This window comes from Macrobrachium nipponense, chromosome 28 (assembly GCF_015104395.2).
Source record: "Macrobrachium nipponense isolate FS-2020 chromosome 28, ASM1510439v2, whole genome shotgun sequence".
Classification (NCBI taxonomy): Eukaryota; Metazoa; Arthropoda; class Malacostraca; order Decapoda; family Palaemonidae; genus Macrobrachium; species Macrobrachium nipponense.
This window is the reverse complement of record NC_087217.1, coordinates 39,645,806-39,667,409: the sequence shown is the minus strand read 5'-3', so window position 1 is coordinate 39,667,409 and position 21,604 is coordinate 39,645,806.

Here is a 21,604-nt window from a genome sequence, read left to right as displayed (position 1 = left end):
GCTAGCTATAGGTCTAATAATAGTGACAAGGGACACGGCCGTGCCGTAGTAGCTCGAAACCTACTGGTAACAGTAAGTCAACCGAGGTGTAAAAAGTGTGGTGCGTTCTTTCCATTGGCAGGGAAAATGTCCTGCTGATAATGTTAACTGTTTTCATTGTGGATTGTGGGGAACTTTGCTAAATTCTGTCGTCAAGGGGGCCAACAAAAGCCCGCCAAAACGGCGCCTATTGTGGACGCGTCTTAGCATGCACTGTTGCCTATCCACCTGCGGACAATCGCCAGGGTAGGCCCTATGTCGGCAGTGGGGAAACTGCGATGGTGAAAATAAAGGTTAAGCATGAGTTTCATGTGAGTGTGTCGTTGTTGAGGCTGTTCCAGACACAGGGGCAGAAGTGTGTATAGTAGGGGTAGATTTGTTACCAAAATTGGGTTTGAAGGTACCTAATCTCTCTCGGTGTAATGTCATTGTAAATCACGCAGGGGAGAAGTCATTGAGAATATATGGGTCTGTTGTATGCTAATAGATTGGGTGATAAATCAGTGAGCACTAGTGTTATCGTTGTGCAAGATGCTACCCGTTTTTTTATATGTCTTTAGGAGTGTGTAAATCACTAGGTCTAGTGCATACAAAGTTTCCCCATCATACTGTCGCTACCCGTGAATGACGTCACTCGGAAACCCTCTGCGTCGACTAACCCCCGCCAAACGCCTGAAGAAAACGTTCTCACACGGTTGGGGTGGTGGTCGTCAGCGCGAGATGCCATCGCTGCCACGGAGGAGAATGTCCCTAGGCTGAGGGACTGGCTACTGCAACGTTTTGGCGAAGACTACGTTCAACGTTTCAGGAAACCCTCTGCCGATGATGAAGGAGCCCCCTCAACACATTCACCTGAGGGAAGGTGCCATCCCCTATGCGTGTCATAAACACCCTATACCAGTTCCTAAGCATTGGGAGCCGATGTTAAGGCTCAGCTCGACGAAGATGTCAAATTAGGAGTAATTAGGGAGGTCCTGCTGGTACAGCTACGGACTGGTGTGCGAGGATGGTAGTAGTAGCAAAGAAAAATGGTAAACCACGGAGGACCGTGGACTATCAAGAGCTGAATAAGAATTGCAAACGAGAAACGCATCACACGTGCTCCTTTTGACATGGCTCGGGTGTGCACTTCGTACATATAAGACTGTAGTTGATGCCTATGCCGGATTCCACCAGGTGCCATTAGATGAGGAGAGCCGACAGTTGACAACGTTTATTACACCATGGGGAGATACCAGTATTGTCGAACACCTATGGGTCATTGCGCGGCCCCCGATGCATACACGAAAAGGTTCGATGACGTTAGTTATTAATGTACACAGAAGTACAAGTGCATAGATGACGTGTTGTATGACGACAGTGTTGAGGGAGCCTTTTGGCATACTTATGATTTGTTCCGATACGTAATACAACCCTCGGTCCTTTAACAATAGGAAGGTAACTAGCGGCAGCTGGGACGGTCGTAAGCTTCGAACAAGGGGAGAACGGTAGTTAACTGCTTGTCCGATCGTGCGCGCGCCCGCGCGCGCCCGAGAGGTGAAGAATCACTTTTGCTTTCGGCCGCGGGTGTGAAGGACGTGTTCGTCATCGCTCTCTGCCCGCTTCATCGTCGTTATGCTTTGTTTATATTGTGTTTTCTACTAATGGTTTGGTTTGAATCCTTGAAAATGAAACTGTAAGTACACTGTTTTCATTTTCATTACTTAATTATGAATCAACATGGAGCTATCGCCGTAGAGACGGCGATTTCCGCTCTTTTCATGAATTGAATCCTTGAATTATGTCTCGGTGCCGAGGGCGGGGCGCACTCGCGCCGAGTCATGTATTTTGGGTTTTGCGAAAGTGTGTAATTGAAAGATGTAAGTACTCTTTTTCATTATATTTTTTGCCCTGTGCGTTCGTTGCCGAGAGCTTGATTGCGCTCGGCAAGAGCCTCTTATTTTGTATGAATAGAATGCAATGAAAGTGGATTCGCAATGCAGTTTTCTTTTCATTTTCATTTATTAATTGCATAAATTTAATTTTGGATCAATTTCCGCTCTTACCCAGGGAATTAATCTTTACGATTTATTGCTGTGAAAGTGAAAATAGCAAGTGCAGTATTGTTCATTTTCATATATATTTATGATAGCTCATATTTTTATGGATCAAGTTTCCGCTCTTACCGGAATTGATTTTTGCCCTCTTTAAGTTCTATGAAGTGAATCGCAAGTGCAGTATTCTGTTTCATTTTCATATTACTTTTCACTGCTGTGCGGGGGTAGGGGAAAGCGAGGTCTGCCAGGAAGTCGTCGGAAAGCTCTCCCGCGACTCCCTTGGTATCCGATTCTTCGTCTTCTTCCTGCCCCCCCGCTCAGCTTCCTCGTTATTTGTTTTGGGTCTTCCTTCCGTTCGGGGTGGGTGGGGGGCATGTCCTCCCCCCCCCGTGCGTGAGGGAACCCCTCTTACTAATCTGTCTATGCTACCGCAGGTGCTACAGCCGTGGGAGACGACCTTGGACAGGTTATGGACCACTGCGGCTGCAGGGCGTGCCTAGCATCCACGATCTGCTGCAGAGTCTAGCGAGGTCTGGGGCGGTGACCTTGGAGTGGTCTCCACTACAACCTTCACGGCCGCTTATGCTGCTTTCCCCCCGCTGGTCTACACTCCCCATGCTGTGTCGGTGACGCCGTCTGCCGCTTCTAGGCCGGTCGCCGCCGTACCGAGAGGGGTATGCCGCCGCCAGCCTGTGTTTTCTTCGTGTTGCCTGCCCCAGACTTCCGCTGTTCCAGCAGCTCGCCCCTGGACCGGCCGCCAGTACCACGCTGGCTGCCGATGATTCTACGAGGCGATGGCTGGGCCTGCCGTACCTGTCGCTGATGTGGTTCCCGCTACTGGCTTGGCTGTCCCTTCTGTGTTTTACCGCTGCCGCTGTTCCTGCCGCTCCTGAGCTGGTTGCTGTTCCTGTCGCTCCTGGTTCCTGCGCCTGTCCATGCTGGTCCTGCCCATGGTGTGTCTTCCCCAGTGCCCAGGTCCTTCCGGACAGGTGCAGTCAGCCGTTGTTGCTTCGGCAATAGGCCCGACTCCGGCCTGGATGGAGGACCTGACGACTGTCCTGCGTGAGCTGACGAAGAAGGGAAGGTGTCATCTTCGTCTGTTGCTGCTCTTCCCTTCGACTTCTATGGCCCATAAGCCGAAGAAGAAGAAGGCTGCTCCTCCCCCCCCTAAGAAGTCTCCTTCGGGAACTTCTAAGGGCCCGTCCCACCTCGGTGGGACGGGGGGTCCTTCTGCTGGTCCTCCTGCTCCTTCGGGAGCGGGGCCCGTCTCCCCTTCCGTAAGGAAGAGATAGACGGGGACCAGAGGAGTATCGGTTAGCTCTGGTACTTCCTCGCCTGGTGCTAGCGGCGATGCCGCTACGCCAGGTTCCGGCTCGGTCTCTCGTTCGGCGGCGGGAGATCCCGAGTGTACGCTCTCCCTCGGGAGACCGTGCAGCCAAAGTTTCGGCGCCAGAGTTCGCTCGGCGCCAAGACCACGGCACGGAGCAGAAGGCTGGCGAGAACCGCTCAGGTGACTCTCGCCAGGCCAGCGGCCGCTCTCTCGCAGCGACCAGCTGGTAACCGGGTTTTGTTATTCCCCCTAAGAAGACTCCTTCGGGAACTTCGAAGGGCTCGTCACATTCCGGTGTGACGGGGGGGTTCTTCTGCTGGTCCTCCTGTTCCTTCGGGAACGGGGCCCGTCTTCCCCTTCTGAGAGAAGAAGAAGACGGGGACCAAGGGTGTGCTGGCTACCGCTGGTACACCCTCGCCTGGTCTTGGCAGCTCTGCTGCTAAGCCAGGTACCGGCTCGGTTTCTCGTCCGCGAGAAGTTCCAAGTGTACGATCTCCTTCGGGTGACCGTGCAGCCAAAGTTAAGACGCCTGAGTTCGCTCAGCGTCATGACCGAGGCACGGAGCAGAAGACTGTCGAGAGCCGCTCAGGTGACTCTCGCCAGGCCAGCGGCCGCTCTCGCAGCGACCAGCCGTACTCGGGTGGACGTGACGGTCTCTGACCGGCCACGGGTTGAGGCTGGGAAGAGGTCCCCCAGGTCCCCCTCGACCGACGGTACCCAGCCTCGGCTGGTACCAGCGGTTTGACGTGCCGCGAGGACGCTCACCGGTCTCACGGCGAAAGCGAGCTCTGCAGGTCACCTGACCGCCGCTCCCCCAGGGACCGGGCGGATACGGTGACCAGCAGCAGCTCGTCTGACGCACGGGACCACCGGGGGTCGACGTGCTCAGTCGAGCCGCTCGCCACAGGGGGGTGGAGCGGCACGGCCAGGCCTGCAGATCGATCCCCACCGCGGGTTGGTGATCGGCTGCAGCCCCCCACGTACGCTGTCCTGCCAGCGAGCGGGGGGGAGCGTCAGGTCTGTCTCTCCACTACCTTCAACTTCCTCGGCTACACCGGGGAAAAAGAGCGAGGTAGCTAGGAGTGATAGTTGAGAGGCGGGCGCCGCTCCACGATCCCGTCACGACGCCGCACGTGCCACGTATGGTCTTAGGACCAACCAGGACGTACGCGCAAGTGATTGGAGGCGACCGTCAGGGGGAGAGGGGGTAGCGTCAGTTCTGTCTCTCCGATACCTTAACCTCCTCGCATACGCCAGGAAGAGCTAGGTATATAGGACGTGATCGTGAGAGATGCGCCGCTCACGATCCACCCGTCACGACGCCGCACGTGCCAGGTTGGTCTTAGGACCAACCAGGACGTTACGCGCAAAGTGATTGGAGGCAACCGTCAGGGATCTTTTGTGCTGGTCCTTCTTCTGAAGGAGGAGGGTCCTGGGAGCTGCTCTTGTTGGAGGACGACTGGACGGTCCCTACTCTCCCAAGACGCTGTAACTTCCGAGATTCAGAGTAACTTTACCCAGGTTATTGCACTGATTCGTCAGCACAACGAACCGGGGGGAAGGATCGCCGCTCCCACCAGCAGAGCCCATGTCTCTGCCTCGAGTCGTTTTGGGGCCCGAGAGGGAAACCCAAACCGACGGTGGGTATGCCGCGATCGGAGCTTACCGATTCTGTCTTGAACACCAGTCCTCTCGTCTCCGGACAAGAAGGCTCTCTCAGTTCTGCCGGTTCGATCAAGCTACTTCCACCTCCTCTACTGCGACAGCGGCGTTTCTACGTGTCTTCGGACACCGTATTTAAATACTCCTTCGGTCCTCCTGAGAGGTTTCGACCTCGACGAGGACTGGAATGAGTCGGAGGACGGTATCGGCTCTCTCCTGTCAGGTGTTCGATCAGCCCCACCCAGACGACGTTCACAGTGGCGGCAGACCCTTACCTACAGTGAGAGTTCGTAACCTCCTCGGGAAAAACGTTTTCTCCTGACATACGTTTTCCCAGACTCTGAGAGGCCATCGCCGCAAGGCGATGGCTGCTCCTACTCTTCTCCAACTGCTAGTTTCCACTGGAAGGCGAGCGAGTATCCAATTCCTCCCCATTCCCTTCTCTCCTTACGCTACGAGGGAAAGGGGAAGGATCCTACAGAGATTTCTCTGTAGGATCCCACGTTGGGGACTGCGCTACCAGGGGGGACCTTCGGGTCCTACCTGACGTAAGCCCCGGTCGTTGAGGAGGGATCCTGCCCCATTCTCGATTTCTACGGGAATCGAGAGGACCACCAGCCGATATCGTTTGACGAATTCAGTGGGGGTTTCGAACAGACTGCTTAGAATTCTACGGAATTTCTAGCGCATTCAGAGTGTTTAGAGTTTTCTTACGATCTCCAAACACTTAGGCAAGACCACTGGTCCAAAGTGAGCGAGACGAGAATCCCGATATGTTACACGATAATCGGGAACCTCGCCTATGCTCGAATTCCTGGAATTTCTAGCATTAGGAAGAAGACTGCTGCTGAAAGAAGACTATCTCACAGTAGCGACCAACCTGGAATAGAGAAGAACGGACGGGAATATCCATTTGGCTGGAACTATCGTCTTAGTATTCTGTTCACCATTGAAGCTTTCCTTCGAGGAAGACTTCTCCTTCACTCTCTTTAATAAGAGAACGAAGGTGGTCGATCTCCATCCTTATTTTGTTTTCTTGAAGGAAAGAATTTAGGATGGAGATCGTTGTTCAGAATCCTACAAATATACTACGTATATTAACCTCGCGACATTGATTCTGCTAAGCAGTTTGAATGGTCCGAGGGGTAGGCCGCATATCCTTGGTTATTCTACGGATTGCGACTTAGACGAAAAGTATTCTAATTGAACTGCAACCCGGGTTGCCTGCAACCTCCAGGAGTTTCCAGTTTCAATTTATATACTTATGGTGTTGTCACAACAACACCATTTTAGCTTTTATATTTACCGAAATTCGTTTCGCTTAAATATAATTGCTCGAGCATATCTTTTTATGCTCGGTGGTTCTAGCCGAACGCATTCCTTCGTGGAAAGGATTACTTGGCAACTCAGGATGACGATCAGCGACAGCTACTGCGTATTGAATTGCCCGAGGCATTCAGTATCAGCTGCCGCTTTGAGATAGACGGTTGTTTATGTCTTTCTCACCTGCTTTGATTGAATAACAACCGTATCTCTGCCCAACAATCACGGACTTAAGTCTCTGATTAACGGGATTCTCGCATACATGAATGACCATCTACTGCTGAGAAACGCTAGTATTCATCGTCTTCGGTATTGCGAGAATTTTAAACAGAGATATCTATTCGACTCTCATCTTCTGTTTACCGCACGTAACAGAATTCTGTAATAGTCTCTTGCTGCATCGTATCCCGATAATGCGAATGATTTTTGCGGAATCTGAGTTTGTCCTCAAAATATCTTGTATTCGGAGGTGTACAATTGTTCATTGTTCACCCGGATTAGTAGATGTATTGAAAAGACATCGCCTACTCCCACACCTGCCAGCTCTACTTCCAACGTTCAGCCCATGAGAAGCAGTTTCTTCAAGCGGCTCTCCCCTGTGTTTTCATTACTGAAGAACGCCCCGCTTTCATTGCACAACGGACAGCAATGAAATGGCGGTTAGCGTTTTCAGTCATGTGTAAGCACAGGTTTAGAATCTTGAGATTCCTTCTCTCGATTCAGCTGGAAGACGTAGGTTGCATTCATTGCCTACCTTCGTCTTCAACGTCACATAGTGTTGTTTCTCCTTAGCTGAGGATTCAACCTCTATGAGATTTTCTTGCCATCAGGGACCTCGGTCTTTTGAAGGCAATTGACTTTCGCCTTTTGAGCTTATGCATTAAGAGAATCATCGCCGCGCCGTCCGGCATCGGTGACTAACAAAATATTTTATTTGTTTGGTCTCTCAGCATAACTCTTTAAGGCGAAGGTCACGTGACTTACCCGGATGCTTGGACAACTTGCCTCTACTGATTCCGAACCAGTCAGTCGGCAGCTGTCAGAGCGTCCGAGTCAGTTACGAACTATGCTGCGGACTTAGTTCGGTTGTTCCAGAGCAATCATTACTTCGTCTTAATAGCTTGTCAGTATGAGTACTGTACATAACCAAAGTCGAGAAGAGGGATAGGTCATACGACTATTCCCTTCTTTTCGTCTTAGGTAACTGCATGACTTCTCTTGAGAAGTCAAGCACAAAGGGATGGGGAGGGGTTTGTGACGCTCGATTTCGTACCGATCTTCGTAGCGAAGACTCAGAACCCTTCGGTAACTGACGATTGGTTCGAGTCCTTCACAATACCCTCCCTAATGGACGTCACCGCCTCCGATACGAAGGCTATGCTGCTTTGTCCTGTGAAGGTGCGACGGAGCTGTCTGAAGAAACTCGACACCCAGGATAGTGTGGACGCCTCTTCATCATTCTCTCGCGTTCCGCAAGAACTTCTCCGTGGCGCAGGTAATGAAGGCAGGCGCCTGGTCCAACCGGACCGCATGCACCTCCTTCTACCTTCAGGATATTGCCCACAGTTCCTTGGATCTTTTTCCTTGGGAACCGTGGTGGTTGCTCAACACGTTGTGTAGTTAACCCAGACCCTCGCAGGCTGAACAGCATCGAGTCCTGGTGTGACCGTAAGAATGGATGAGGAATGAGAGTGTGACTGGCTCCTCTTCCCATCTTTTTCTTCCCTCTACCTTTGGGTAGAGGGACACGGTCGTCACCCTGCTGGGTAAGGACGAGATGCAGGTGAGCTACTCAATAGAGCACCATCCTATCCCTTTCAGTAGGGATAGGAGTAAATATCCAACCACTTCCTCCAACAAGGGGGAGGAAAGTGGATGCCAAATTGAGACAAACCCATCATTTTATGATTGTCTCTTGCAAACAGGAACAAGTTCTTGCTTGCTGGTACGAAGAGATACGCTTGCCTCTCTCTTAGTACTTGGCCCAGAGGTCTGACCATTGATCCTGCGGTGCACACCCCGATCAATCGGACAGAGGTTTGGATCCCTCCCTTGCTCTTACGACCAGGGAGGCACTCCAGGGTGGACGAACACCAGTCTGTTCACCAAAAGACTCAGATTCCTCCCACCAAGAAGTGAGTCTTCCTATTGTTAAAGGACCGAGGGTTTGTATTACGTATCGGAACAAATGACAATTTGTCGAAAATTGCATTTGTTCCGATACGTAATACAAACCCTCGGTCCTTTAACAATAGGAAGGTAACTAGCGGCAGCTGGGACGGTCGTAAGCTTCGAACAAGGGGAGAACGGTAGTTAACTGCTTGTCCGATCGTGCGCGCGCCCGCGCGCGCCGAGAGGTGAAGAATCACTTTTGCTTTCGGCCGCGCGGGTGTGAAGGACGTGTTCGTTCATCGCTCTCTGCCCGCTTCATCGTCGTATGCTTTGTTTATATTGTGTTTTTTTCTACTAATGGTTTGGTTTGACTTGAAATGAAACTGTAAGTACACTGTTTTCATTTTCATTACTTAATTATGAATCAACATGGAGCTATCGCCGTAGAGACGGCGATTTCCGCTCTTTTCATGAATTGAACCCTTGAATTATGTCTCGGTGCCGAGGGCGGGCGCACTCACGCCGAGTCATGTATTTTGGGCGAAAGTGTGTAATTGAAAGATGTAAGTACTCTTTTTCATTATATTTTTGCCCTGTGCGTTCGTTGCCGAGAGCTTGATTGCGCTCGGCAAGAGCCTCTTATTTTGTATGAATAGAATGCAATGAAAGTGGATTCGCAATGCAGTTTTCTTTTCATTTTCATTTATTAATTGCATCAAATTTAATTTTGGATCAATTTCCGCTCTTACCCGGGAATTAATCCTTACGATTTATTGCTGTGAAAGTGAAAATAGCAAGTGCAGTATTGTTCATTTTCATATATATTTATGATAGATCATATTATATGGAATCAAGTTTCCGCTCTTACGGGAATTGATTTTTCCCTCTTTAAGTTCTATGAAGTGAATCGCAAGTGCAGTATTCTGTTTCATTTTCATATTACTTTTCACTGCTGTGCGGGGGGTAGGGGAAGCGAAGGTCTGCCAGGAAGTCGTCGGAAAGCTCTCCCGCACTCCCTTGGTATCCGATTCTTCGTCTTCTTTCCTGCCCCCCGCTCAGCTTCCTCGTATTTTGTTTTTTGGGTCTTCCTTCCGTTCGGGTTGGAGGGGGCATGTCTCACCCCCACCCCCGTGCGTGAGGGAATTCCCCTCTTACTAAATCTGTCTGTGCTACCGCAGGTGCTACAAGCGTGGGAGACGACCTTGGACAGGTATGGACCACTGCGGCTGCAGGGCGTGCCTAGCATCCACGATCTGCTGCAGAGTCTAGCGAGGTCTGGGGCGGTGACCTTGGAGTGGTCTCCACTACACCTTCACGGCCGCTTATGCTGCTTCCCCCCGCTGGTCTACACCCCATGCTGTGTCGTGACGCCGTCTGCCGCTTCTAGGCCGGTCGCCGCCGTACCGAGGAGGGGTATGCCGCCGCTGCCTGTGTTTTCTTCGTGTTGGCCTGCCCCAGACTTCCGCTGTTCCAGCAGCTCGCCCCTGGACCGGCCGCCAGTACCACGCTGGCTGTCCGATGATTCTACGAGGCGATGGCTGGGCCTGCCGTACCTGTCGCTGATGTGGTTCCCGCTACTGGCTTGGCTGTCCCCTTCTGTGTTTACCGCTGCCGCTGTTCCTGCCGCTCCTGAGCTGGTGCTGTTCCTGTCGCTCCTGGTTCCTGCGCCTGTCCATGCTGGTCCTGCCCATGGTGTGTCTTCCCAGTCCCAGGTCCTTCCGGACAGGTGCAGTCGGGCCGTGTTGCTTCGGCAATAGGCCCGACTCCGGCCTGGATGGAGGACCTGACGACTGTCCTGCGTGAGCTGACGAAGAAGAGGAAGGTGTCATCTTCGTCTGTTGCTGCCTCTTCCCCTTCGACTTCTAAGGCCCATAAGCCGAAGAAGAAGAAGGCTGCCTCCCCCCCCTAAGAGTCTCCTTCGGGAACTTCTAAGGGCCCGTCCCACCTCGGTGGGACGGGGGGTCCTTCTGCTGGTCCTCCTGCTCCTTCGGGAGCGGGGCGGGGCCCGTCATCCCCTTCCGTAAGGGAAGAGATAGACGGGGACCAGAGGAGTATCGGTTAGCTCTGGTACTTCCTCGCCTGGTGCTAGCGGCGATGCCGCTACGCCAGGTTCCGGCTCGGTCTCTCGTTCGCGGGAGATCCCGAGTGTACGCTCTCCCTCGGGAGACCGTGCAGCCAAAAGTTTCGGCGCCAGAGTGTTCGCTCGGCGCCAAGACCACGGCACGGAGCAGAAGGCTGGCGAGAACCGCTCAGTGACTCTCGCCAGGCCAGCGGCCGCTCTCGCAGCGACCAGCTGGTAACCGGGTTTTGTTATTCCCCCCTAAAGAAGACTCCTTCGGGAACTTCGAAGGGCTCGTCACATTCCGGTGTGACGGGGGGGTTCTTCTGCTGGTCCTCCTCTTCCTTCGGGAACGGGGCCCGTCTCCCCTTCTGAGAAGAAGAAGAAGACGGGGACCAAGGGTGTGCTGGCTACCGCTGGTACACCCTCGCCTGGTCTTGGCAGCTCTGCTGCTAAGCCAGGTACCGGCTCGGTTTCTCGTCCGCGAGAAGTTCCAAGTGTACGATCTCCTTCGGGTGACCGTGCAGCCAAAGTTAAAGACGCCTGAGTTCGCTCAGGCGTCATGACCGAGGCACGGAGCAGAAGACTGTCGAGAGCCGCTCAGGTGACTCTCGCCAGGCCAGCGGCCCGCTCTCGGCAGCGACCAGCCGGTACCTCGGGGTGGACGTGACGGTCTCTGACCGGCCACGGGTTGAGGCTGGGAAAAGAGGTCCCCCAGGTCCCCTCGACCGACGGTACCAGCCTCGGCTGGTACCAAGCGGTTTTTTGACGTGCCGCGAGGACGCTCCAACCCCCGGTCTCACGCGGAAAGCGAGCTCTGCACAAGTCACCTGACCGCCGCTCCCACGGGACCGGCGGATTACGGGTGACCAGCAGGCAGCTCGTCTGAACGCACGGGGACGGGAGGGGGTCCGACGTGCTCAGTCGAGCCGCTCAGCCACAGTGAGCGGCACGGCCAGGCCTGCAGATCGATCCCCACCGCGGGTTGGTGATCGGCTGCAGCCCCCCCCACGTACGTGGTCCTGCCAGCGAGCGGGGGGGGGGAGCGTCAGGTCTGTCTCTCCACTACCTTCAACTTCCTCGGGCTACACCGGGAAGAGCGAGGTAGCTAGGAGTGATCGTGAGAGGTGCGCCGCTCACGATCCCGTCACGACGCCGCACGTGCCACGTATGGTCTTAGGACCAACCAGGACGTACGCGCAAGTGATTGGAGGCGACCGTCAGGGGGAGAGGGCGGGGTAGCGTCAGTTCTGTCTCTCCGATACCTTCAACTTCCTCGGCATACGCCAGGAAGAGCTAGGTATATAGGAGTGATCGTGAGAGATGCGCCGCTCACGATCCCGTCACGACGCCGCGACGTGCCAGGTTGGTCTTAGGACCAACCAGGACGTACGCGCAAGTGATTGGAGGCAACCGTCAGGGATCTGTTGCTGGTCCTTCTTCTGAAGGAGGAGGGTCCTGGGAGCTGCTCTTGTTGGAGGGACTGGACGGTCCTACTCCTCAAGACGCTGTAACTTCCGAGATTCAGAGTAACTTTACCCAAGGTTATTGCACTGATTCGTCAGCACAACGACCGGGGGGAAGGATCGCCGCTCCCACCAGCAGAGCCCATGTCTCTGCTCGAGTCGTTTTGGGGCCCGAGAGGGAACCCAAACCGACGGTGGGTATGCCGCGATCGGAGCTTACCGATTCTGTCTTGAACCAGAGTCTCTCGTCTCCGGACAAGAAGGCTCTCTCAGTTCTGGCCGGTCGATCAAGCTACTTCCACCTCCTCTACTGCGACAGCGGCGTTTCTAACGTGTCTTCGGACACCGTATTAAATACTCCTTCGGTCCTAACCTGAGAGGTTTCGACCTCGACGAGGACTGGAATGAGTCGGAGGACGCGGTATCGGCTCCTCTCCTGTCAGGCTGTCGATCAGCCCCACCCAGACGACGTTCACAGTGGCGGCAGACCCTTACCTACAGTGAGAGTTCGTAACCCTCCTCGGGAAAAACGTTTTCTCCTGACGATACGTTTTCCCAGACTCTGAGAGGCCATCGCCGCAAGGCGATGGCTGCTCCTACTCTTCTCCAACTGCTAGTTCCACTGGGAAGGCGAGCGAGTATCCAATTCCTCCCCCATTCCCTCTCTCCTTACGGCTACGAGGGAGGGAAAGGGGAAGGATCCTACAGAGATTTCTCTGTAGGATCCCACGCTGGGGACTGCGCTACCAGGGGGGACCTTCGGGTCCTACCTGACGTAAGCCCCGGTCGTTGAGGAGGGATCCTGCCCCATTCTCGATTTCTACGGGAATCGAGAGGACCACCAGCCGATATCGTTTGACGAATTCGGTGGGGGTTTCGCAGACTGCTTAGAATTCTACGGAATTTCTAGTGCATTCAGAGTGTTTAGAGTTTCTTACGATCTCCAAACACTTAGGCTCGAGACCACGGTCCAAAGTGAGCGAGACGAGAATCCCCGAGATGTTACACGATAATCTGGGAACCTCGCCTATGCTCGAATTCCTGAATTTCTAGCATTAGGAAGAAGACTGCTGCTGAAAGAAGACTATCTCACAGTAGGCGACCAACCTGGAATAGAGAAGAACGGACGGGAATATCCAGTTTGGCTGGAACTATCGTCTTAGTATTCTGTTCACCATTGAAGCTTTCCTTCGAGGAAGACTTCTCCTTCACTCTCTTTAATAGAGAACGAAGGTGGTCGATCTCCAATCCTTATTTTGTTTTCTTGAAGGAAAGAATTTAGGATGGAGATCGTTGTTCAGATCCTACAAATATACTACGTATATTAACCTCGCGACATGATTCTGCTAAGCAGTTGAATGGTCCGAGGGTAGGCGCATATCCTGTTTTCTTATTCTACGGATTGCGACTTAGACGAAAAGTATTCTAATTGAACTGCAAACCCGGGTTGCTGCAACCTCCCAGGAGTTTTCCAGTTTCAATTTTATAGACTTATGGTGTTGTCACAACAACACCATTCTAGCTTTTGATAATTTACCGAAATTCGTTTCGCTTAAATAATAAATTGCTCGAGCATATCTTTTTATGCTCGGTTTGGTTTCTAGCCCCCCCCGAACGCATTCCTTCGTGGAAAGGATTACTTGGCAAAAACTCAGGATGACGAGTCAGCGACAGCTACTGCGTATTGAATTGCCCGAGGCATTTCAGTATCAGCTGCTGCCGCTTTGAGATGGACGGTTGTTTATGTCTTTCTCACCTGCTTTGATTGAATAACAACCGTATCTCTGCCCAACAATCACGGACTTAAGTCTCTGATTAACGGGATTCTCGCATACATGAATGACCCATCTACTGCTGAGAAACGCTAGTATTCATCGTCTTCGGTATTGCGAGAATTTTAAACAGAGATATCTATTCGACTCTCATCTTTCTGTTTACCGCACGGTAACAGAATTCTGTAATAGTCTCTTGCTGCATCGTATCCCGATAATGCGAATGATTTTTGCGGAATCTGAGTTTGTCCTCCAAAATATCTTGTATTCGGAGGTGTACAATTGTTCATTGTTCACCCCGGATTTTTTTAGCAGATGTATTGAAAGACATCGCCTACTTCCCCACACCTGCCAGCTCTACTTCAAACGTTCAGCCATGAGAAGCAGTTCTTCAAGCGGCTCTCCCCTGTGTTTCATTAACTGAAGAACGCCCCGCTTTATTGCACAACGGACAGCAATGAAATGGCGGTTAGCGTTTTCAGTCATTTGTAAGCACAGGTTTAGAATCTTGAGATTCCTTCTCTCGATTCAGCTGGAAGACGTAGGTTGCATTCATTGCCTACCTTCGTCTTCAACGTCACATAGTGTTGTTTCTCCTTAAGCTGAGATTCAACGTCTATGAGATTTTCTTGCCATCAGGGACCTCGGTCTTTTGAAGGCAATTGACTTTCGCCTTTTGAGTTTATGCATTAAGAGAATCATCGCCGCGCCGTCCGGCATCGGTGACTAACAAATATTTTATTTGTTTGGTCTCTCAGCATAACAACTCTTTAAAGGGCGAAGGTCACGTGACTTACCCGGATGCTTGGACAACTTGCCTCTACTGATTCCGAACCAGTCAGTCGGCAGCTGTCAGAGCGTGTCCCCCGAGTCAGTTACGAACTATGCTGTGGACTTAGTTCGGTTGTTCCAGAGCAATCATTACTTCGTCTTAATAGCTTGTCAGTATGAGTACTGTACATAACCAAAGTCGAGAAGAGGGATAGGTCATACGACTATTCCCTTCTTTTCGTCTTAGGTAACTGCATGACTTCTCTTGAGAAGTCAAGCACAAAGGGATGGGGATTTGTGACGCTCGATTTCTGTACCGATCTTCGTAGCGAAGACTCAGAACCCTTCGGTAACTGACGATTGGTTCGAGTCCTTCACAATACCCTCCCTAATGGACGTCACCGCCTCCGATACGAAGGCTATGCTGCTTTGTCCTGGTGAAGGTGCGACGGAGCTGTCTGAAGAAACTCGACACCCAGGATGAGTGTGGACGCCTCTTCATCATTCTCTCGCGTTCCGCAAGAACTTCTCCGTGGCGCAGGTAATGGAAGGCAGGCGCCTGGTCCAACCGGACCGCATGCACCTCCTTCTACCTTCAGGATATTGCCCACAGTTCCTTGGATCTTTTTCCTTGGGAACCGTGGTGGTTGCTCAACACGTTGTGTAGTTAACCCAGACCCTCGCAGGCTGAACAGCATCGAGTCCTGGTGTGACCGTAAGAATGGATGAGGAATGAGAGTGTGACTGGCTCCTCTTCCCATCTTTTTTCTTCCCTCTACCTTTGGGTAGAGGGACACGGTCGTCACCCTGCTGGGTAAGGACGAGATGCAGGTGAGCTACTCAATTAGAGCACCATCTATCCCTTTCAGTAGGGATAGGAGTAAATATCCACCACTTCCTCCAACAAGGGGGAGGAAGTGGATGCCAAATTGAGACAAACCCATCATTTTATGATTGTCTCTTGCAACAGGAACAAGTTCTTGCTTGCTCGGTACGAAGAGATACGACTTGCCTCTCTACTTAGTACTTGGCCCAGAGGTCTGACCATTGATCCTGCGTGCACACCCCGATCAATCGACAGAGGTTTTGGATCCCTCCCTTGCTCTTACGACCAGGGGAGGCACTCCAGGGTTGGACGAACACCAGTCTGTTCACCAAAAAAGACTCAGATTCCTCCCACCAAGAAGTGAGTCTTCCTATTGTTAAAGGACCGAGGGTTTGTATTACGTATCGGAACAAATGACAATTTGTCGAAAATTGCATTTTTCCTAACTATACAAACCTGAGGTCCTTTACATATAGTCCCACCTCATGCCACCCTCACTCTGCAACTTTTTGCATGGGCCTAAAGCAAAAGTGATTCTTCACCTCTCGGTCGCGCGCACGATCGGACAAGCAGTTAACTACCGTTCTCCCCTTGTTCGAAGCTTACGACCGTCCCAGCTGCCGCTAGTTACCTTCCTATTGTTAAAGGACCCTCAGGTTTGTATAGTTAGGAAAAATGCAATTTCGACAAATTGTCATTTTTCCTAACTATACAAACCTGAGTCCTTACATATAGTCCCACCTCATGCCACCCATCACTCTGCAACTTTTTGCAGGGCCTGGGCCAAAGCAAAAGTGATTCTTTCACCTCTCGGGCGATCGGGCGTGCGCGCACGATCGGACAAGCAGTTAACTACCGTTCTCCCCTTGTTCGAAGCTTACGACCGTCCCAGCTGCCGCTAGTTACCTTCCTATTGTTTAAAGGACCTCAGGTTTGTATAGTTAGGAAAAATGCAATTTTCGACAAATTGTCATTTTTTGCAAATTATGTGGAGATAATGGGTATTACGCTGAATCCGGATAAATTCCGATTTTGTCAAAGACAGGTAGAGATTGTGGGGTACGAACTTGATTGGGATAATTATAGACCTTCTAATGAGCGTATGAGTGCCATTAAGAACTTCCCCATGCCTGCAAGCCCAACTATCACGGATATAAGATCTTGGTTTGGACTTGTGAACCAAATTGCACCTTTCGTGGCTGTAGCACCAGTAATGGAACCATTCAGGGATCTTCTCAAGAAATCCCCCCATTGGAAAGTTTATTGGGACCAACGCCTTCAAAACAGTTTTGTTGCAGCCCGGGACAGCATTTGCAAGATGTTGGGCGACGGGACTGACCTATTATGATAAGACAAGGCGCACTGCTGTTGTTACCGATTGGTGCAGAGAAGAAATGGGATTTGTTATATTGCAACAATATTGCAATTGCGAGGATCTCAATGCCCCTTTTTGTTGTAAGGGGGGATGGAAACTGGCATTATGTGGCAGCAGGAACATGACGGAGCGGAGGCCGGCTATGCCGTCATTGAGGGGGAGCGCTGCAGTAGTATGGTGCCTTAGGAAATCGAGATTGTTTTTATTGGGATGCCCGAATTTCATTTTAATCACGGACCATAGACCTTTGGTAAAACTCTTTGGGGATAGGAGCCTAAAAGACATTGCAAACCCGAGACTACTAAGGTTGAAGGAGAAAACTATGCAATATAGTTTTACCGTAAGATATTTGCCGGGGAAGAAGAATTCGGCAGCCGATACGTTATCAAGATACCCAGTGATTCGCAGTGAAACTACCGTCAAAGACAAAGAAGAGGAGGAACTTATTGAACGAAGTTTGTATTGCCTCCATGACGTCATCGCTGGCGGATGACGTCATTACTATGGACTGGGCTACCATGAGGGGGGAAGCAGAGAAGGATCCTGATTATTTACTATTGCAGCGACGTGTCAGCGAAGAGGGTTGGCCGTCGTCAAGGTCTCAAGTGGAGCCCTGCCTAAAACCTTTTTCAATGTACGTGATAGACTGAGTGTCATTGAAGATTAGTCACATATGCATATGACGAGGGGCATGTTCGTCCTGGTAGTTCCTGATGGCACTACGTTTACGCATTGCAACCAATTTACATTCAGGTCATCAAATCAACTGACCCCTCCATGATCAGAAGAGCACGACAGGCAGTTTATTGGCCTGGGATTGAGGTGACTTGGCAAATTATAGGGCACAGTGTCATGATTGCAACGTTGCGGCACCTTCGCAACAAAGGGCAAAGTATTATATACACTCCCCCTCCCGAATATCCGTTTCAGAGAACTGTTGCAGATTTATTTCAAGTAGCAGGGAGGCAGTACATGGTCTACGCCGATCGACTAACTGGATGGATGGAAATTTATTTCTTCGCTAACGGAAAACTACATCCGCGAGATTGATCCCAGTTTTTAGAAGATATTTATGCAGTGGGGAGCACACCCTGAAGAAATATCAGTGGACGAGGGCACGAATCTAACGAGCATGGAAATGAGACATTTCTTTGGTAAGGGGTGGGGGGTATCTATGAGAGAGTCGTCATGCTCACTACCCCCACCAGTCCAACGGGCGGGCAGAAGCTGCTGTGCGCACCGCCAAACGAACATTAATGGGCAATACTCTACCTGATGGAGGGTAGACAATGACAAGGTAGCTCAGGCGATATTGCAGTATAGAAATACACCATTACGTGGTATAGATAAGTCTCCTGCACAGCTGGCCATGGGTCGCCAACTTCGAGATTCGGTGCCAATGTAAAAAGTTATCATTTCGTCACCGAGCATTGGTCGGAAACCTTGTCCGCAAGAGAGAGGGAAAAGAAGCGTGTTGAGCAACGAATATCATCCAAGTATATGAGAAAGCCAAGGATCTTTCCCCCCTACAAATAGGGGGAGAGGGTAGCTATCCAGGATGTGACTACACGAGCCTGGAATAGAAGCGGGGTGGGTATTGAAAAGAATAGATACCGCCAATATCGCATAAGGTTAGACGGGAGGGAGCGGAAGAATTTCGACAAGAAATCGCAAGCATTTGAGATCCCTACCACCCACACCACCTGAGGGAGAACCTACTCCCACCGCCTCGGGGGAGGCTGGCCCAGTACCCGGCCCACCGAGGAGAGAAGTAGCACTAGGGTGGGACGTCGTCCCCCGCAATGGCACGATGATTATATTACAGAGTTAATTCATTTTAGTTGTGTTTAATAAATACCCCCTAAACATGTCAGTTTTGTGCATATACTTTAATCCGGATTATTTGGGTTTAATAAGTGTTCCTCTTGTCATGTTTACCATTTATGTATGTTCCAGCGCTGTGTCCCGAAGGAACAGCTTATCCCTTTATTTATAGCTTGGAATTCCCTTTGCTTCATATGTTACTACCCTTACCAGTTTTATTATTTTTTGCAACTAAAAGGAGAAATCTATACTTATGTTTTAAATATACTATGTTTGCTTTGAATGGGGAGCTTTGATCTTAAAGGGGAGGTGTAGGAATGTTCCATTGAGGTACGATATGTTTTCCCTGTTATGTGTATCTCTTTGCACGGGGTTCGGGAAAAGACAAGTCAGTTCCCGCTCATCCCTTGATCTGTAATCAACTCTTGTACATTAAAGGAATCAACTGGTCCCGAGTATGTCTCAACCTGCTTACATAAACATATTGTAACTCAGACTTCCTCTACTCCTCTTAGTTCAAACATCTATTCAGAAACCTTCTCTGCATCTATACCAAGATGTAATCTGGAACAATATATCATATTTCAGATACTTTGTGTTTTGTTTCCTCGACTTACCCTCTACCCATGAAAGAAGTAAGAAATGAATATCAAGTTAAGAGAATATCTTCACAGTTCAACGGACACATAACTGAGATGGAGAGAGAGATACCCAACATAGTTTGCTATGCGAACCAAAATTACAACTCTGTGGCTCGTTTGTAAATATGACGAAGCCACTAACGTGCACTACAAAGGAACTGGTTTTATCCTTCAGTGTATTAAGCCATTGAATCCTTTGTGGATTCCACCATTAAATGGAAAGGAGTCATTTTTATAAATGCTCCTTGGCACAGGTATTTAGTGGGGGAGGGGTTTAGAATTTCTCTTCCACCCTGCGTAGTAAAAAGGGAACTGAAAGGACAGCCATTGCCTTACAGTCTTACTTTTTCAGTAAAAGAGTAGGACCGCCGCCAATAACTGTGGCAATTGCTGCCTTGCAGGTGGACTCTTTAGTCAAAGGTGAGGCCCACCCCTGCCATGTGGTTGGTGATAGGAAGAGTATGTGGTCGTAAAACCTATTTGTCAAATGATAAACCATGCCTGATGTTGTAAGGTAAGACGCATCAGGCAACCAACTCCTTAGTGTAGGGATACAGTGGAAAAAAAAGAGGGAATGCTAAGAATTTCTCTTGATATACGATGGATATATTTAAGAATAATTCAGAGCTCCTTTTTATGTCAGAGAATAATGATAAAGGACAAAGATAGCAGGGGAAAGCTAAAGTTGTAAAATTATTCATATTAGTTTTTAAAATTTTAATTAGCTGTCTATTAAACCAAGATATTTCTGTAGCTTCTACCTATCCAGGTGAAAGGATGGAATTTCGTCAAATGTCAGTCCTTCCTCTGTACATACTTTTTATACCATATACTAAAATGTAGAGCATTTCACGGCCTATCCACCAATATATATATAGAATATATATTATATAGGGCTGATGCCTTTGTAAAAGTAAGGCGCCCTGTTGAGGTTTATTTTAGACCCATGGCGATAATTTTACACGCTAAGGTCGGTTTGTTATGTTTGTCCTTAGACCGTGTTTTGTGTTAAATTACATCCGTTTTTTCCAGAGATCACTCGCCAGTGGAGAAACTTCCTGGTATTCAGGTAAAAGATAAAAAAAAATTCTGCTGAATCACCTCTGCTTGAATGACTTTACGGATATTACTTTAGATAGATTATCAGAGAGATTCATCTACGACTGGTTGGGCGGGATTAAAAATTAGCAACAATGAAAAATGTCGGGAAGGATTAAAATTTCATTTCCCAGCAAAGTCTTTTTACACGCACTAAGACATTCGAGGGTGCATGCTTCTCGAGATTTTGCGTGCAAAGTGCGACTGCTGTTGTGGGAGAATTCTGTTGGGTCATTTGAACAATGTTACGATTTATGAGACAAATGTATAGTTCCTTTATATAAGTTATTATTTGATTAACTGTCTCTTTTTGTTCAAACGGATTTCAATATGTTTGAAGGTTTATAGGATTTTCATTTGATAAACACGCCTTATTTTGCAGGATGTAAGATAATATTTTGTATACCCTAGATGAATCTTACAATTACTTTTTAGATACAGATCAATGTTTTTTATAACTATAGAGGTATCTGTAAACGCTCGCTTATCCGGACTTCTCATTAGGGAAGTTCGAACAACAGACGGTGAGTCCGTAAATACAGGATATTACGTGTACTAAAGAAATAAAAAACAAGATTTCTAATTTTTTTACGGCTCGTACAGTTGGGCTTAATCCACCAGTACTTATAATAACTTAGGTATTAAAAAAAAACGATAACCTGCTCTGATTACTTGATACGGTCGTGTGTTTCATAGGGAAATTCCTTTTTAATTTTAAAAAGGTATTTGGGATGTATGATCCAACATCGCTTTTCCCCACTCTGCTAGAGTCGCTTATTGTGTGGAATTTGCTATGCTTTGAACACTTCGGCAGTTTTGACTGACCTTGACCGCTTGACTAGTGGACACAGTAACCGAGTTTGCTTGTTTGATCTGAACGGGCTACTGTTTCTATTTCTTTTTGTAATAATTAGGATCCTTCTCTTTATTACCATCGGCCACGTATTGTGTGTTTTTAGCATTATGTTGCTGGTTACGTATAAAGCAATGAATGACGAAACTATTAGGAACTGAGCAATTACTATTAAGACAAGTTATCACTACTGCATTCAATATTAACTGTTTGTACTTCATTCTTTGCTAAAATTTGAAATAGTGAGGGATCCTGGTCAGCGCATTTAGCTGATGAAAGTTTTTTACAGACATGTTATTCCTTGCAATCCAGCCATATTTTAAAAGTTAAGTTGAGTCATTGAGGTTCGATATTTTATATAACTCAAAAAAACTCAAGGCTTAAAACTGCGATCGGGACTTTGCAAAGGAGCATTTA